Below are 15,078 nucleotides of genomic sequence, written 5' to 3' on the forward strand. Positions count from 1 at the left end.
GAGTTTTTCAAAGTTTATCGCGCTTTTTTATTCGCGATGGTTACGAGTCCAAATTCAATGAACAAACATTTCTATCACTTTGAAGTGATTTTCTATTCATCCATTGGGACTGGGAGGGTAAATTTTCATTTTTGAATGTCAACGGCCATATCACGTAGAACGCACCTGGTCTCGTCAGCTCCCAGAAGTTAAGTTACGTCGAGTCCCGTTAGTACTTGGAAGGGTGACCGCTTGGGAATACGGGATGTCGTTGGCGATGAACAGTTTGTTTTCAATAACAAACTTCTTGAAATTTTTTTTCAATCACGATGGTTACCAGTCCAAATTCTTAGATAAAAAATTTCAATGGCATAGAGATAGGTTCAATTCATCTATTTGAATGATTCTGGATAAATTTCATTGCGAGTTTTTCAAAGTTTATCGCGCTTTTTTATTCGCGATGGTTACGAGTCCAAATTCAATGAACAAACATTTCTATCACTTTGAAGTGATTTTCTATTCATCCATTGGGACTGGGAGGGTAAATTTTCATTTTTGAATGTCAACGGCCATATCACGTAGAACGCACCTGGTCTTGTCAGCTCCCAGAAGTTAAGTTACGTCGAGTCCCGTTAGTACTTGAAAGGGTGACCGCTTGGGAATACGGGATGTCGTTGGCGATGAACAGTTTGTTAAAAATAAAAAAACTTCCTGAAATTTGTTTTCAATCACGATGGTTACCAGTCCAAATTCGTAGATAAAAAATTTCAATGCCTTAGAGATAGGTTCAATTCATCTATAAGAATGATTCTGGATCAATTCCATTGAGAGTTTTTCAAAGTTTATCGCGCTTTTTTATTCGCGATGGTTACGAGTCCAAATTCAATGAACAAACATTTCTATCACTTTGAAGTGATTTTCTATTCATCCATTGGGAATGGGAGGGTAATTTTTCATTTTTGAATGTCACCGGTATATCACGTAGAACGCACCTGGTCTCGTCAGCTCCCAGAAGTTAAGTTACGTCGAGTCCCGTTAGTACTTGGAAGGGTGACCGCTTGGGAATACGGGATGTCGTTGGCGATGAACAGTTTGTTTTCAATAACAAACTTCTTGAAATTTTTTTTCAATCACGATGGTTACCAGTCCAAATTCTTAGATAAAAAATTTCAATGGCATAGAGATAGGTTCAATTCATCTATTTGAATGATTCTGGATAAATTTCATTGCGAGTTTTTCAAAGTTTATCGCGCTTTTTTATTCGCGATGGTTACGAGTCCAAATTCAATGAACAAACATTTCTATCACTTTGAAGTGATTTTCTATTCATCCATTGGGACTGGGAGGGTAAATTTTCATTTTTGAATGTCAACGGCCATATCACGTAGAACGCACCTGGTCTTGTCAGCTCCCAGAAGTTAAGTTACGTCGAGTCCCGTTAGTACTTGAAAGGGTGACCGCTTGGGAATACGGGATGTCGTTGGCGATGAACAGTTTGTTAAAAATAAAAAAACTTCCTGAAATTTGTTTTCAATCACGATGGTTACCAGTCCAAATTCGTAGATAAAAAATTTCAATGCCTTAGAGATAGGTTCAATTCATCTATAAGAATGATTCTGGATCAATTCCATTGAGAGTTTTTCAAAGTTTATCGCGCTTTTTTATTCGCGATGGTTACGAGTCCAAATTCAATGAACAAACATTTCTATCACTTTGAAGTGATTTTCTATTCATCCATTGGGAATGGGAGGGTAATTTTTCATTTTTGAATGTCACCGGTATATCACGTAGAACGCACCTGGTCTCGTCAGCTCCCAGAAGTTAAGTTACGTCGAGTCCCGTTAGTACTTGGAAGGGTGACCGCTTGGGAATACGGGATGTCGTTGGCGATGAACAGTTTGTTTTCAATAACAAACTTCTTGAAATTTTTTTTCAATCACGATGGTTACCAGTCCAAATTCTGAGATAAAAAATTTCAATGGCATAGAGATAGGTTCAATTCATCTATTTGAATGATTCTGGATAAATTTCATTGCGAGTTTTTCAAAGTTTATCGCGCTTTTTTATTCGCGATGGTTACGAGTCCAAATTCAATGAACAAACATTTCTATCACTTTGAAGTGATTTTCTATTCATCCATTGGGACTGGGAGGGTAAATTTTCATTTTTGAATGTCAACGGCCATATCACGTAGAACGCACCTGGTCTCGTCAGCTCCCAGAAGTTAAGTTACGTCGAGTCCCGTTAGTACTTGGAAGGGTGACCGCTTGGGAATACGGGATGTCGTTGGCGATGAACAGTTTGTTTTCAATAACAAACTTCTTGAAATTTTTTTTCAATCACGATGGTTACCAGTCCAAATTCTTAGATAAAAAATTTCAATGGCATAGAGATAGGTTCAATTCATCTATTTGAATGATTCTGGATAAATTTCATTGCGAGTTTTTCAAAGTTTATCGCGCTTTTTTATTCGCGATGGTTACGAGTCCAAATTCAATGAACAAACATTTCTATCCCTTTGAAGTGATTTTCTATTCATCCATTGGGACTGGGAGGGTAAATTTTCATTTTTGAATGTCAACGGCCATATCACGTAGAACGCACCTGGTTTCGTCAGCTCCCAGAAGTTAAGTTACGTCGAGTCCCGTTAGTACTTGGAAGGGTGACCGCTTGGGAATACGGGATGTCGTTGGCGATGAACAGTTTGTTTTCAATAACAAACTTCTTGAAATTTTTTTTCAATCACGATAATTACCAGTCCAAATTCGTAGATAAAAAATTTCAATGCCTTAGAGATAGGTTCAATTCATCTATAAGAATGATTCTGGATCAATTCCATTGAGAGTTTTTCAAAGTTTATCGCGTTTTTTAATCGCGATGGTTACCAGTCCAAATTCGTAGATCAAAAATATCAATGGCATAGAGATAGGTTCAATTCATCTATTTGAATGATTCTGGATAAATTTCATTGCGAGTTTTTCAAAGTTTATCGCGCTTTTTTATTCGCGATGGTTACGAGTCCAAATTCAATGAACAAACATTTCTATCACTTTGAAGTGATTTTCTATTCATCCATTGGGACTGGGAGGGTAAATTTTCATTTTTGAATGTCAACGGCCATATCACGTAGAACGCACCTGGTCTCGTCAGCTCCCAGAAGTTAAGTTACGTCGAGTCCCGTTAGTACTTGGAAGGGTGACCGCTTGGGAATACGGGATGTCGTTGGCGATGAACAGTTTGTTTTCAATAACAAACTTCTTGAAATTTTTTTTCAATCACGATGGTTACCAGTCCAAATTCTTAGATAAAAAATTTCAATGGCATAGAGATAGGTTCAATTCATCTATTTGAATGATTCTGGATAAATTTCATTGCGAGTTTTTCAAAGTTTATCGCGCTTTTTTATTCGCGATGGTTACGAGTCCAAATTCAATGAACAAACATTTCTATCACTTTGAAGTGATTTTCTATTCATCCATTGGGACTGGGAGGGTAAATTTTCATTTTTGAATGTCAACGGCCATATCACGTAGAACGCACCTGGTCTTGTCAGCTCCCAGAAGTTAAGTTACGTCGAGTCCCGTTAGTACTTGAAAGGGTGACCGCTTGGGAATACGGGATGTCGTTGGCGATGAACAGTTTGTTTAAAATAAAAAAACTTCCTGAAATTTGTTTTCAATCACGATGGTTACCAGTCCAAATTCGTAGATAAAAAATTTCAATGCCTTAGAGATAGGTTCAATTCATCTATAAGAATGATTCTGGATCAATTCCATTGAGAGTTTTTCAAAGTTTATCGCGCTTTTTTATTCGCGATGGTTACGAGTCCAAATTCAATGAACAAACATTTCTATCACTTTGAAGTGATTTTCTATTCATCCATTGGGAATGGGAGGGTAATTTTTCATTTTTGAATGTCAACGGGCATATCACGTAGAACGCACCTGGTCTCGTCAGCTCCCAGAAGTTAAGTTACGTCGAGTCCCGTTAGTACTTGGAAGGGTGACCGCTTGGGAATACGGGATGTCGTTGGCGATGAACAGTTTGTTTTCAATAACAAACTTCTTGAAATTTTTTTTCAATCACGATGGTTACCAGTCCAAATTCTTAGATAAAAAATTTCAATGGCATAGAGATAGGTTCAATTCATCTATTTGAATGATTCTGGATAAATTTCATTGCGAGTTTTTCAAAGTTTATCGCGCTTTTTTATTCGCGATGGTTACGAGTCCAAATTCAATGAACAAACATTTCTATCACTTTGAAGTGATTTTCTATTCATCCATTGGGACTGGGAGGGTAAATTTTCATTTTTGAATGTCAACGGCCATATCACGTAGAACGCACCTGGTCTCGTCAGCTCCCAGAAGTTAAGTTACGTCGAGTCCCGTTAGTACTTGGAAGGGTGACCGCTTGGGAATACGGGATGTCGTTGGCGATGAACAGTTTGTTTTCAATAACAAACTTCTTGAAATTTTTTTTCAATCACGATGGTTACCAGTCCAAATTCTTAGATAAAAAATTTCAATGGCATAGAGATAGGTTCAATTCATCTATTTGAATGATTCTGGATAAATTTCATTGCGAGTTTTTCAAAGTTTATCGCGCTTTTTTATTCGCGATGGTTACGAGTCCAAATTCAATGAACAAACATTTCTATCCCTTTGAAGTGATTTTCTATTCATCCATTGGGACTGGGAGGGTAAATTTTCATTTTTGAATGTCAACGGCCATATCACGTAGAACGCACCTGGTTTCGTCAGCTCCCAGAAGTTAAGTTACGTCGAGTCCCGTTAGTACTTGGAAGGGTGACCGCTTGGGAATACGGGATGTCGTTGGCGATGAACAGTTTGTTTTCAATAACAAACTTCTTGAAATTTTTTTTCAATCACGATAATTACCAGTCCAAATTCGTAGATAAAAAATTTCAATGCCTTAGAGATAGGTTCAATTCATCTATAAGAATGATTCTGGATCAATTCCATTGAGAGTTTTTCAAAGTTTATCGCGTTTTTTAATCGCGATGGTTACCAGTCCAAATTCGTAGATCAAAAATATCAATGGCATAGAGATAGGTTCAATTCATCTATTTGAATGATTCTGGATAAATTTCATTGCGAGTTTTTCAAAGTTTATCGCGCTTTTTTATTCGCGATGGTTACGAGTCCAAATTCAATGAACAAACATTTCTATCACTTTGAAGTGATTTTCTATTCATCCATTGGGACTGGGAGGGTAAATTTTCATTTTTGAATGTCAACGGCCATATCACGTAGAACGCACCTGGTCTCGTCAGCTCCCAGAAGTTAAGTTACGTCGAGTCCCGTTAGTACTTGGAAGGGTGACCGCTTGGGAATACGGGATGTCGTTGGCGATGAACAGTTTGTTTTCAATAACAAACTTCTTGAAATTTTTTTTCAATCACGATGGTTACCAGTCCAAATTCTTAGATAAAAAATTTCAATGGCATAGAGATAGGTTCAATTCATCTATTTGAATGATTCTGGATAAATTTCATTGCGAGTTTTTCAAAGTTTATCGCGCTTTTTTATTCGCGATGGTTACGAGTCCAAATTCAATGAACAAACATTTCTATCACTTTGAAGTGATTTTCTATTCATCCATTGGGACTGGGAGGGTAAATTTTCATTTTTGAATGTCAACGGCCATATCACGTAGAACGCACCTGGTCTTGTCAGCTCCCAGAAGTTAAGTTACGTCGAGTCCCGTTAGTACTTGAAAGGGTGACCGCTTGGGAATACGGGATGTCGTTGGCGATGAACAGTTTGTTTAAAATAAAAAAACTTCCTGAAATTTGTTTTCAATCACGATGGTTACCAGTCCAAATTCGTAGATCAAAAATTTCAATGCCTTAGAGATAGGTTCAATTCATCTATAAGAATGATTCTGGATCAATTCCATTGAGAGTTTTTCAAAGTTTATCGCGCTTTTTTATTCGCGATGGTTACGAGTCCAAATTCAATGAACAAACATTTCTATCACTTTGAAGTGATTTTCTATTCATCCATTGGGAATGGGAGGGTAATTTTTCATTTTTGAATGTCAACGGCCATATCACGTAGAACGCACCTGGTCTCGTCAGCTCCCAGAAGTTAAGTTACGTCGAGTCCCGTTAGTACTTGGAAGGGTGACCGCTTGGGAATACGGGATGTCGTTGGCGATGAACAGTTTGTTTTCAATAACAAACTTCTTGAAATTTTTTTTCAATCACGATGGTTACCAGTCCAAATTCTTAGATAAAAAATTTCAATGGCATAGAGATAGGTTCAATTCATCTATTTGAATGATTCTGGATAAATTTCATTGCGAGTTTTTCAAAGTTTATCGCGCTTTTTTATTCGCGATGGTTACGAGTCCAAATTCAATGAACAAACATTTCTATCACTTTGAAGTGATTTTCTATTCATCCATTGGGACTGGGAGGGTAAATTTTCATTTTTGAATGTCAACGGCCATATCACGTAGAACGCACCTGGTCTTGTCAGCTCCCAGAAGTTAAGTTACGTCGAGTCCCGTTAGTACTTGAAAGGGTGACCGCTTGGGAATACGGGATGTCGTTGGCGATGAACAGTTTGTTTAAAATAAAAAAACTTCCTGAAATTTGTTTTCAATCACGATGGTTACCAGTCCAAATTCGTAGATAAAAAATTTCAATGCCTTAGAGATAGGTTCAATTCATCTATAAGAATGATTCTGGATCAATTCCATTGAGAGTTTTTCAAAGTTTATCGCGCTTTTTTATTCGCGATGGTTACGAGTCCAAATTCAATGAACAAACATTTCTATCACTTTGAAGTGATTTTCTATTCATCCATTGGGACTGGGAGGGTAAATTTTCATTTTTGAATGTCAACGGCCATATCACGTAGAACGCACCTGGTTTCGTCAGCTCCCAGAAGTTAAGTTACGTCGAGTCCCGTTAGTACTTGGAAGGGTGACCGCTTGGGAATACGGGATGTCGTTGGCGATGAACAGTTTGTTTTCAATAACAAACTTCTTGAAATTTTTTTTCAATCACGATAATTACCAGTCCAAATTCGTAGATAAAAAATTTCAATGCCTTAGAGATAGGTTCAATTCATCTATAAGAATGATTCTGGATCAATTCCATTGAGAGTTTTTCAAAGTTTATCGCGTTTTTTAATCGCGATGGTTACCAGTCCAAATTCGTAGATCAAAAATATCAATGGCATAGAGATAGGTTCAATTCATCTATTTGAATGATTCTGGATAAATTTCATTGCGAGTTTTTCAAAGTTTATCGCGCTTTTTTATTCGCGATGGTTACGAGTCCAAATTCAATGAACAAACATTTCTATCACTTTGAAGTGATTTTCTATTCATCCATTGGGACTGGGAGGGTAAATTTTCATTTTTGAATGTCAACGGCCATATCACGTAGAACGCACCTGGTCTCGTCAGCTCCCAGAAGTTAAGTTACGTCGAGTCCCGTTAGTACTTGGAAGGGTGACCGCTTGGGAATACGGGATGTCGTTGGCGATGAACAGTTTGTTTTCAATAACAAACTTCTTGAAATTTTTTTTCAATCACGATGGTTACCAGTCCAAATTCTTAGATAAAAAATTTCAATGGCATAGAGATAGGTTCAATTCATCTATTTGAATGATTCTGGATAAATTTCATTGCGAGTTTTTCAAAGTTTATCGCGCTTTTTTATTCGCGATGGTTACGAGTCCAAATTCAATGAACAAACATTTCTATCACTTTGAAGTGATTTTCTATTCATCCATTGGGACTGGGAGGGTAAATTTTCATTTTTGAATGTCAACGGCCATATCACGTAGAACGCACCTGGTCTTGTCAGCTCCCAGAAGTTAAGTTACGTCGAGTCCCGTTAGTACTTGAAAGGGTGACCGCTTGGGAATACGGGATGTCGTTGGCGATGAACAGTTTGTTTAAAATAAAAAAACTTCCTGAAATTTGTTTTCAATCACGATGGTTACCAGTCCAAATTCGTAGATAAAAAATTTCAATGCCTTAGAGATAGGTTCAATTCATCTATAAGAATGATTCTGGATCAATTCCATTGAGAGTTTTTCAAAGTTTATCGCGCTTTTTTATTCGCGATGGTTACGAGTCCAAATTCAATGAACAAACATTTCTATCACTTTGAAGTGATTTTCTATTCATCCATTGGGAATGGGAGGGTAATTTTTCATTTTTTAATGTCAACGGCCATATCACGTAGAACGCACCTGGTCTCGTCAGCTCCCAGAAGTTAAGTTACGTCGAGTCCCGTTAGTACTTGGAAGGGTGACCGCTTGGGAATACGGGATGTCGTTGGCGATGAACAGTTTGTTTTCAATAACAAACTTCTTGAAATTTTTTTTCAATCACGATGGTTACCAGTCCAAATTCTTAGATAAAAAATTTCAATGGCATAGAGATAGGTTCAATTCATCTATTTGAATGATTCTGGATAAATTTCATTGCGAGTTTTTCAAAGTTTATCGCGCTTTTTTATTCGCGATGGTTACGAGTCCAAATTCAATGAACAAACATTTCTATCACTTTGAAGTGATTTTCTATTCATCCATTGGGACTGGGAGGGTAAATTTTCATTTTTGAATGTCAACGGCCATATCACGTAGAACGCACCTGGTCTTGTCAGCTCCCAGAAGTTAAGTTACGTCGAGTCCCGTTAGTACTTGAAAGGGTGACCGCTTGGGAATACGGGATGTCGTTGGCGATGAACAGTTTGTTTAAAATAAAAAAACTTCCTGAAATTTGTTTTCAATCACGATGGTTACCAGTCCAAATTCGTAGATCAAAAATTTCAATGCCTTAGAGATAGGTTCAATTCATCTATAAGAATGATTCTGGATCAATTCCATTGAGAGTTTTTCAAAGTTTATCGCGCTTTTTTATTCGCGATGGTTACGAGTCCAAATTCAATGAACAAACATTTCTATCACTTTGAAGTGATTTTCTATTCATCCATTGGGAATGGGAGGGTAATTTTTCATTTTTGAATGTCAACGGCCATATCACGTAGAACGCACCTGGTCTCGTCAGCTCCCAGAAGTTAAGTTACGTCGAGTCCCGTTAGTACTTGGAAGGGTGACCGCTTGGGAATACGGGATGTCGTTGGCGATGAACAGTTTGTTTTCAATAACAAACTTCTTGAAATTTTTTTTCAATCACGATGGTTACCAGTCCAAATTCTTAGATAAAAAATTTCAATGGCATAGAGATAGGTTCAATTCATCTATTTGAATGATTCTGGATAAATTTCATTGCGAGTTTTTCAAAGTTTATCGCGCTTTTTTATTCGCGATGGTTACGAGTCCAAATTCAATGAACAAACATTTCTATCACTTTGAAGTGATTTTCTATTCATCCATTGGGACTGGGAGGGTAAATTTTCATTTTTGAATGTCAACGGCCATATCACGTAGAACGCACCTGGTCTTGTCAGCTCCCAGAAGTTAAGTTACGTCGAGTCCCGTTAGTACTTGAAAGGGTGACCGCTTGGGAATACGGGATGTCGTTGGCGATGAACAGTTTGTTTAAAATAAAAAAACTTCCTGAAATTTGTTTTCAATCACGATGGTTACCAGTCCAAATTCGTAGATAAAAAATTTCAATGCCTTAGAGATAGGTTCAATTCATCTATAAGAATGATTCTGGATCAATTCCATTGAGAGTTTTTCAAAGTTTATCGCGCTTTTTTATTCGCGATGGTTACGAGTCCAAATTCAATGAACAAACATTTCTATCACTTTGAAGTGATTTTCTATTCATCCATTGGGACTGGGAGGGTAAATTTTCATTTTTGAATGTCAACGGCCATATCACGTAGAACGCACCTGGTTTCGTCAGCTCCCAGAAGTTAAGTTACGTCGAGTCCCGTTAGTACTTGGAAGGGTGACCGCTTGGGAATACGGGATGTCGTTGGCGATGAACAGTTTGTTTTCAATAACAAACTTCTTGAAATTTTTTTTCAATCACGATAATTACCAGTCCAAATTCGTAGATAAAAAATTTCAATGCCTTAGAGATAGGTTCAATTCATCTATAAGAATGATTCTGGATCAATTCCATTGAGAGTTTTTCAAAGTTTATCGCGTTTTTTAATCGCGATGGTTACCAGTCCAAATTCGTAGATCAAAAATATCAATGGCATAGAGATAGGTTCAATTCATCTATTTGAATGATTCTGGATAAATTTCATTGCGAGTTTTTCAAAGTTTATCGCGCTTTTTTATTCGCGATGGTTACGAGTCCAAATTCAATGAACAAACATTTCTATCACTTTGAAGTGATTTTCTATTCATCCATTGGGACTGGGAGGGTAAATTTTCATTTTTGAATGTCAACGGCCATATCACGTAGAACGCACCTGGTCTCGTCAGCTCCCAGAAGTTAAGTTACGTCGAGTCCCGTTAGTACTTGGAAGGGTGACCGCTTGGGAATACGGGATGTCGTTGGCGATGAACAGTTTGTTTTCAATAACAAACTTCTTGAAATTTTTTTTCAATCACGATGGTTACCAGTCCAAATTCTTAGATAAAAAATTTCAATGGCATAGAGATAGGTTCAATTCATCTATTTGAATGATTCTGGATAAATTTCATTGCGAGTTTTTCAAAGTTTATCGCGCTTTTTTATTCGCGATGGTTACGAGTCCAAATTCAATGAACAAACATTTCTATCACTTTGAAGTGATTTTCTATTCATCCATTGGGACTGGGAGGGTAAATTTTCATTTTTGAATGTCAACGGCCATATCACGTAGAACGCACCTGGTCTTGTCAGCTCCCAGAAGTTAAGTTACGTCGAGTCCCGTTAGTACTTGAAAGGGTGACCGCTTGGGAATACGGGATGTCGTTGGCGATGAACAGTTTGTTTAAAATAAAAAAACTTCCTGAAATTTGTTTTCAATCACGATGGTTACCAGTCCAAATTCGTAGATAAAAAATTTCAATGCCTTAGAGATAGGTTCAATTCATCTATAAGAATGATTCTGGATCAATTCCATTGAGAGTTTTTCAAAGTTTATCGCGCTTTTTTATTCGCGATGGTTACGAGTCCAAATTCAATGAACAAACATTTCTATCACTTTGAAGTGATTTTCTATTCATCCATTGGGAATGGGAGGGTAATTTTTCATTTTTGAATGTCAACGGCCATATCACGTAGAACGCACCTGGTCTCGTCAGCTCCCAGAAGTTAAGTTACGTCGAGTCCCGTTAGTACTTGGAAGGGTGACCGCTTGGGAATACGGGATGTCGTTGGCGATGAACAGTTTGTTTTCAATAACAAACTTCTTGAAATTTTTTTTCAATCACGATGGTTACCAGTCCAAATTCTTAGATAAAAAATTTCAATGGCATAGAGATAGGTTCAATTCATCTATTTGAATGATTCTGGATAAATTTCATTGCGAGTTTTTCAAAGTTTATCGCGCTTTTTTATTCGCGATGGTTACGAGTCCAAATTCAATGAACAAACATTTCTATCACTTTGAAGTGATTTTCTATTCATCCATTGGGACTGGGAGGGTAAATTTTCATTTTTGAATGTCAACGGCCATATCACGTAGAACGCACCTGGTCTCGTCAGCTCCCAGAAGTTAAGTTACGTCGAGTCCCGTTAGTACTTGGAAGGGTGACCGCTTGGGAATACGGGATGTCGTTGGCGATGAACAGTTTGTTTTCAATAACAAACTTCTTGAAATTTTTTTTCAATCACGATGGTTACCAGTCCAAATTCTTAGATAAAAAATTTCAATGGCATAGAGATAGGTTCAATTCATCTATTTGAATGATTCTGGATAAATTTCATTGCGAGTTTTTCAAAGTTTATCGCGCTTTTTTATTCGCGATGGTTACGAGTCCAAATTCAATGAACAAACATTTCTATCCCTTTGAAGTGATTTTCTATTCATCCATTGGGACTGGGAGGGTAAATTTTCATTTTTGAATGTCAACGGCCATATCACGTAGAACGCACCTGGTTTCGTCAGCTCCCAGAAGTTAAGTTACGTCGAGTCCCGTTAGTACTTGGAAGGGTGACCGCTTGGGAATACGGGATGTCGTTGGCGATGAACAGTTTGTTTTCAATAACAAACTTCTTGAAATTTTTTTTCAATCACGATAATTACCAGTCCAAATTCGTAGATAAAAAATTTCAATGCCTTAGAGATAGGTTCAATTCATCTATAAGAATGATTCTGGATCAATTCCATTGAGAGTTTTTCAAAGTTTATCGCGTTTTTTAATCGCGATGGTTACCAGTCCAAATTCGTAGATCAAAAATATCAATGGCATAGAGATAGGTTCAATTCATCTATAGGAATGATTCTGGATAAATTTCATTGCGAGTTTTTCAAAGTTTATCGCGCTTTTTTATTCGCGATGGTTACGAGTCCAAATTCAATGAAAAAACATTTCTATCACTTTGAAGTGATTTTCTATTCATCCATTGGGACTGGGAGGGTAAATTTTCATTTTTGAATGTCAACGGCCATATCACGTAGAACGCACCTGGTCTCGTCAGCTCCCAGAAGTTAAGTTACGTCGAGTCCCGTTAGTACTTGGAAGGGTGACCGCTTGGGAATACGGGATGTCGTTGGCGATGAACAGTTTGTTTTCAATAACAAACTTCTTGAAATTTTTTTTCAATCACGATGGTTACCAGTCCAAATTCTTAGATAAAAAATTTCAATGGCATAGAGATAGGTTCAATTCATCTATTTGAATGATTCTGGATCAATTCCATTGAGAGTTTTTCAAAGTTTATCGCGCTTTTTTATTCGCGATGGTTACGAGTCCAAATTCAATGAACAAACATTTCTATCACTTTGAAGTGATTTTCTATTCATCCATTGGGAATGGGAGGGTAATTTTTCATTTTTTAATGTCAACGGCCATATCACGTAGAACGCACCTGGTCTCGTCAGCTCCCAGAAGTTAAGTTACGTCGAGTCCCGTTAGTACTTGGAAGGGTGACCGCTTGGGAATACGGGATGTCGTTGGCGATGAACAGTTTGTTTTCAATAACAAACTTCTTGAAATTTTTTTTCAATCACGATGGTTACCAGTCCAAATTCTTAGATAAAAAATTTCAATGGCATAGAGATAGGTTCAATTCATCTATTTGAATGATTCTGGATAAATTTCATTGCGAGTTTTTCAAAGTTTATCGCGCTTTTTTATTCGCGATGGTTACGAGTCCAAATTCAATGAACAAACATTTCTATCACTTTGAAGTGATTTTCTATTCATCCATTGGGACTGGGAGGGTAAATTTTCATTTTGAATGTCAACGGCCATATCACGTAGAACGCACCTGGTCTCGTCAGCTCCCAGAAGTTAAGTTACGTCGAGTCCCGTTAGTACTTGGAAGGGTGACCGCTTGGGAATACGGGATGTCGTTGGCGATGAACAGTTTGTTTTCAATAACAAACTTCTTGAAATTTTTTTTCAATCACGATGGTTACCAGTCGAAATTCTTAGATAAAAAATTTCAATGGCATAGAGATAGGTTCAATTCATCTATTTGAATGATTCTGGATAAATTTCATTGCGAGTTTTTCAAAGTTTATCGCGCTTTTTTATTCGCGATGGTTACGAGTCCAAATTCAATGAACAAACATTTCTATCACTTTGAAGTGATTTTCTATTCATCCATTGGGACTGGGAGGGTAAATTTTCATTTTTGAATGTCAACGGCCATATCACGTAGAACGCACCTGGTCTTGTCAGCTCCCAGAAGTTAAGTTACGTCGAGTCCCGTTAGTACTTGAAAGGGTGACCGCTTGGGAATACGGGATGTCGTTGGCGATGAACAGTTTGTTTAAAATAAAAAAACTTCCTGAAATTTGTTTTCAATCACGATGGTTACCAGTCCAAATTCGTAGATAAAAAATTTCAATGCCTTAGAGATAGGTTCAATTCATCTATAAGAATGATTCTGGATCAATTCCATTGAGAGTTTTTCAAAGTTTATCGCGCTTTTTTATTCGCGATGGTTACGAGTCCAAATTCAATGAACAAACATTTCTATCACTTTGAAGTGATTTTCTATTCATCCATTGGGAATGGGAGGGTAATTTTTCATTTTTGAATGTCAACGGCCATATCACGTAGAACGCACCTGGTCTCGTCAGCTCCCAGAAGTTAAGTTACGTCGAGTCCCGTTAGTACTTGGAAGGGTGACCGCTTGGGAATACGGGATGTCGTTGGCGATGAACAGTTTGTTTTCAATAACAAACTTCTTGAAATTTTTTTTCAATCACGATGGTTACCAGTCCAAATTCTTAGATAAAAAATTTCAATGGCATAGAGATAGGTTCAATTCATCTATTTGAATGATTCTGGATAAATTTCATTGCGAGTTTTTCAAAGTTTATCGCGCTTTTTTATTCGCGATGGTTACGAGTCCAAATTCAATGAACAAACATTTCTATCACTTTGAAGTGATTTTCTATTCATCCATTGGGACTGGGAGGGTAATTTTTCATTTTTGAATGTCAACGGCCATATCACGTAGAACGCACCTGGTCTCGTCAGCTCCCAGAAGTTAATTTACGTCGAGTCCCGTTAGTACTTGGAAGGGTGACCGCTTGGGAATACGGGATGTCGTTGGCGATGAATAGTTTGTTTTCAATAACAAATTTCTTGAAATTTTTTTTTCAATCACGATGGTAACCAGTCCAAATTCGTAGATAAAACATTTCAAAGCCTTAGAGATAGGTTCAATTCATCTATAAGAATGATTCTGGATCAATTCCATTGAGAGTTTTTCAAAGTTTATCGCGTTTTTTAATCGCGATGGTTACGAGTCCAAATTCAATGAACAAACATTTCTATCACTTTGAAGTGATTTTCTATTCATCCATTGGGACTGGGAGGGTAAATTTTCATTTTTGAATGTCAACGGCCATATCACGTAGAACGCACCTGGTCTTGTCAGCTCCCAGAAGTTAAGTTACGTCGAGTCCCGTTAGTATTTGAAAGGGTGACCGCTTGGGAATACGGGATGTCGTTGGCGATGAACAGTTTGTTTAAAATAAAAAAACTTCCTGAAATTTGTTTTCAATCACGATGGTTA

General features: G+C 37.4%; 36 pseudogenes; all 36 read left to right on the plus strand.

Moving 5' to 3' along the window:
* The first annotated feature begins 137 nt into the window (after positions 1-137).
* On the plus strand, positions 138-256 carry LOC124330970 (annotated as a pseudogene).
* Positions 257-540: 284 nt separating this feature from the next.
* On the plus strand, positions 541-659 carry LOC124335603 (annotated as a pseudogene).
* A 285-nt stretch (positions 660-944) lies between these two features.
* On the plus strand, positions 945-1,062 carry LOC124330384 (annotated as a pseudogene).
* Positions 1,063-1,346: 284 nt separating this feature from the next.
* On the plus strand, positions 1,347-1,465 carry LOC124335604 (annotated as a pseudogene).
* Positions 1,466-1,750: 285 nt separating this feature from the next.
* LOC124330386 lies at positions 1,751-1,868 on the plus strand (annotated as a pseudogene).
* A 284-nt stretch (positions 1,869-2,152) lies between these two features.
* On the plus strand, positions 2,153-2,271 carry LOC124330972 (annotated as a pseudogene).
* Positions 2,272-2,555: 284 nt separating this feature from the next.
* LOC124334184 lies at positions 2,556-2,674 on the plus strand (annotated as a pseudogene).
* A 414-nt stretch (positions 2,675-3,088) lies between these two features.
* On the plus strand, positions 3,089-3,207 carry LOC124330973 (annotated as a pseudogene).
* A 284-nt stretch (positions 3,208-3,491) lies between these two features.
* Positions 3,492-3,610, plus strand: LOC124335605 (annotated as a pseudogene).
* Positions 3,611-3,895: 285 nt separating this feature from the next.
* LOC124335094 lies at positions 3,896-4,014 on the plus strand (annotated as a pseudogene).
* A 284-nt stretch (positions 4,015-4,298) lies between these two features.
* On the plus strand, positions 4,299-4,417 carry LOC124330975 (annotated as a pseudogene).
* Positions 4,418-4,701: 284 nt separating this feature from the next.
* Positions 4,702-4,820, plus strand: LOC124334185 (annotated as a pseudogene).
* Positions 4,821-5,234: 414 nt separating this feature from the next.
* LOC124330976 lies at positions 5,235-5,353 on the plus strand (annotated as a pseudogene).
* A 284-nt stretch (positions 5,354-5,637) lies between these two features.
* On the plus strand, positions 5,638-5,756 carry LOC124335606 (annotated as a pseudogene).
* A 285-nt stretch (positions 5,757-6,041) lies between these two features.
* Positions 6,042-6,160, plus strand: LOC124330977 (annotated as a pseudogene).
* Positions 6,161-6,444: 284 nt separating this feature from the next.
* Positions 6,445-6,563, plus strand: LOC124335607 (annotated as a pseudogene).
* A 285-nt stretch (positions 6,564-6,848) lies between these two features.
* LOC124334186 lies at positions 6,849-6,967 on the plus strand (annotated as a pseudogene).
* Positions 6,968-7,381: 414 nt separating this feature from the next.
* LOC124330978 lies at positions 7,382-7,500 on the plus strand (annotated as a pseudogene).
* Positions 7,501-7,784: 284 nt separating this feature from the next.
* Positions 7,785-7,903, plus strand: LOC124335608 (annotated as a pseudogene).
* A 285-nt stretch (positions 7,904-8,188) lies between these two features.
* LOC124330979 lies at positions 8,189-8,307 on the plus strand (annotated as a pseudogene).
* A 284-nt stretch (positions 8,308-8,591) lies between these two features.
* Positions 8,592-8,710, plus strand: LOC124335609 (annotated as a pseudogene).
* A 285-nt stretch (positions 8,711-8,995) lies between these two features.
* On the plus strand, positions 8,996-9,114 carry LOC124330980 (annotated as a pseudogene).
* Positions 9,115-9,398: 284 nt separating this feature from the next.
* LOC124335611 lies at positions 9,399-9,517 on the plus strand (annotated as a pseudogene).
* Positions 9,518-9,802: 285 nt separating this feature from the next.
* On the plus strand, positions 9,803-9,921 carry LOC124334187 (annotated as a pseudogene).
* Positions 9,922-10,335: 414 nt separating this feature from the next.
* Positions 10,336-10,454, plus strand: LOC124330981 (annotated as a pseudogene).
* A 284-nt stretch (positions 10,455-10,738) lies between these two features.
* Positions 10,739-10,857, plus strand: LOC124335612 (annotated as a pseudogene).
* A 285-nt stretch (positions 10,858-11,142) lies between these two features.
* Positions 11,143-11,261, plus strand: LOC124330982 (annotated as a pseudogene).
* A 284-nt stretch (positions 11,262-11,545) lies between these two features.
* On the plus strand, positions 11,546-11,664 carry LOC124330984 (annotated as a pseudogene).
* Positions 11,665-11,948: 284 nt separating this feature from the next.
* LOC124334188 lies at positions 11,949-12,067 on the plus strand (annotated as a pseudogene).
* Positions 12,068-12,481: 414 nt separating this feature from the next.
* LOC124330985 lies at positions 12,482-12,600 on the plus strand (annotated as a pseudogene).
* Positions 12,601-12,884: 284 nt separating this feature from the next.
* Positions 12,885-13,003, plus strand: LOC124330986 (annotated as a pseudogene).
* Positions 13,004-13,286: 283 nt separating this feature from the next.
* Positions 13,287-13,405, plus strand: LOC124330987 (annotated as a pseudogene).
* A 284-nt stretch (positions 13,406-13,689) lies between these two features.
* Positions 13,690-13,808, plus strand: LOC124335613 (annotated as a pseudogene).
* A 285-nt stretch (positions 13,809-14,093) lies between these two features.
* On the plus strand, positions 14,094-14,212 carry LOC124330988 (annotated as a pseudogene).
* Positions 14,213-14,496: 284 nt separating this feature from the next.
* LOC124334351 lies at positions 14,497-14,615 on the plus strand (annotated as a pseudogene).
* Positions 14,616-14,899: 284 nt separating this feature from the next.
* LOC124330051 lies at positions 14,900-15,018 on the plus strand (annotated as a pseudogene).
* Positions 15,019-15,078: the final 60 nt, after the last annotated feature.

Source organism: Daphnia pulicaria, chromosome 3 (assembly GCF_021234035.1).
Source record: "Daphnia pulicaria isolate SC F1-1A chromosome 3, SC_F0-13Bv2, whole genome shotgun sequence".
Lineage (NCBI taxonomy): Eukaryota > Metazoa > Arthropoda > Branchiopoda > Diplostraca > Daphniidae > Daphnia > Daphnia pulicaria.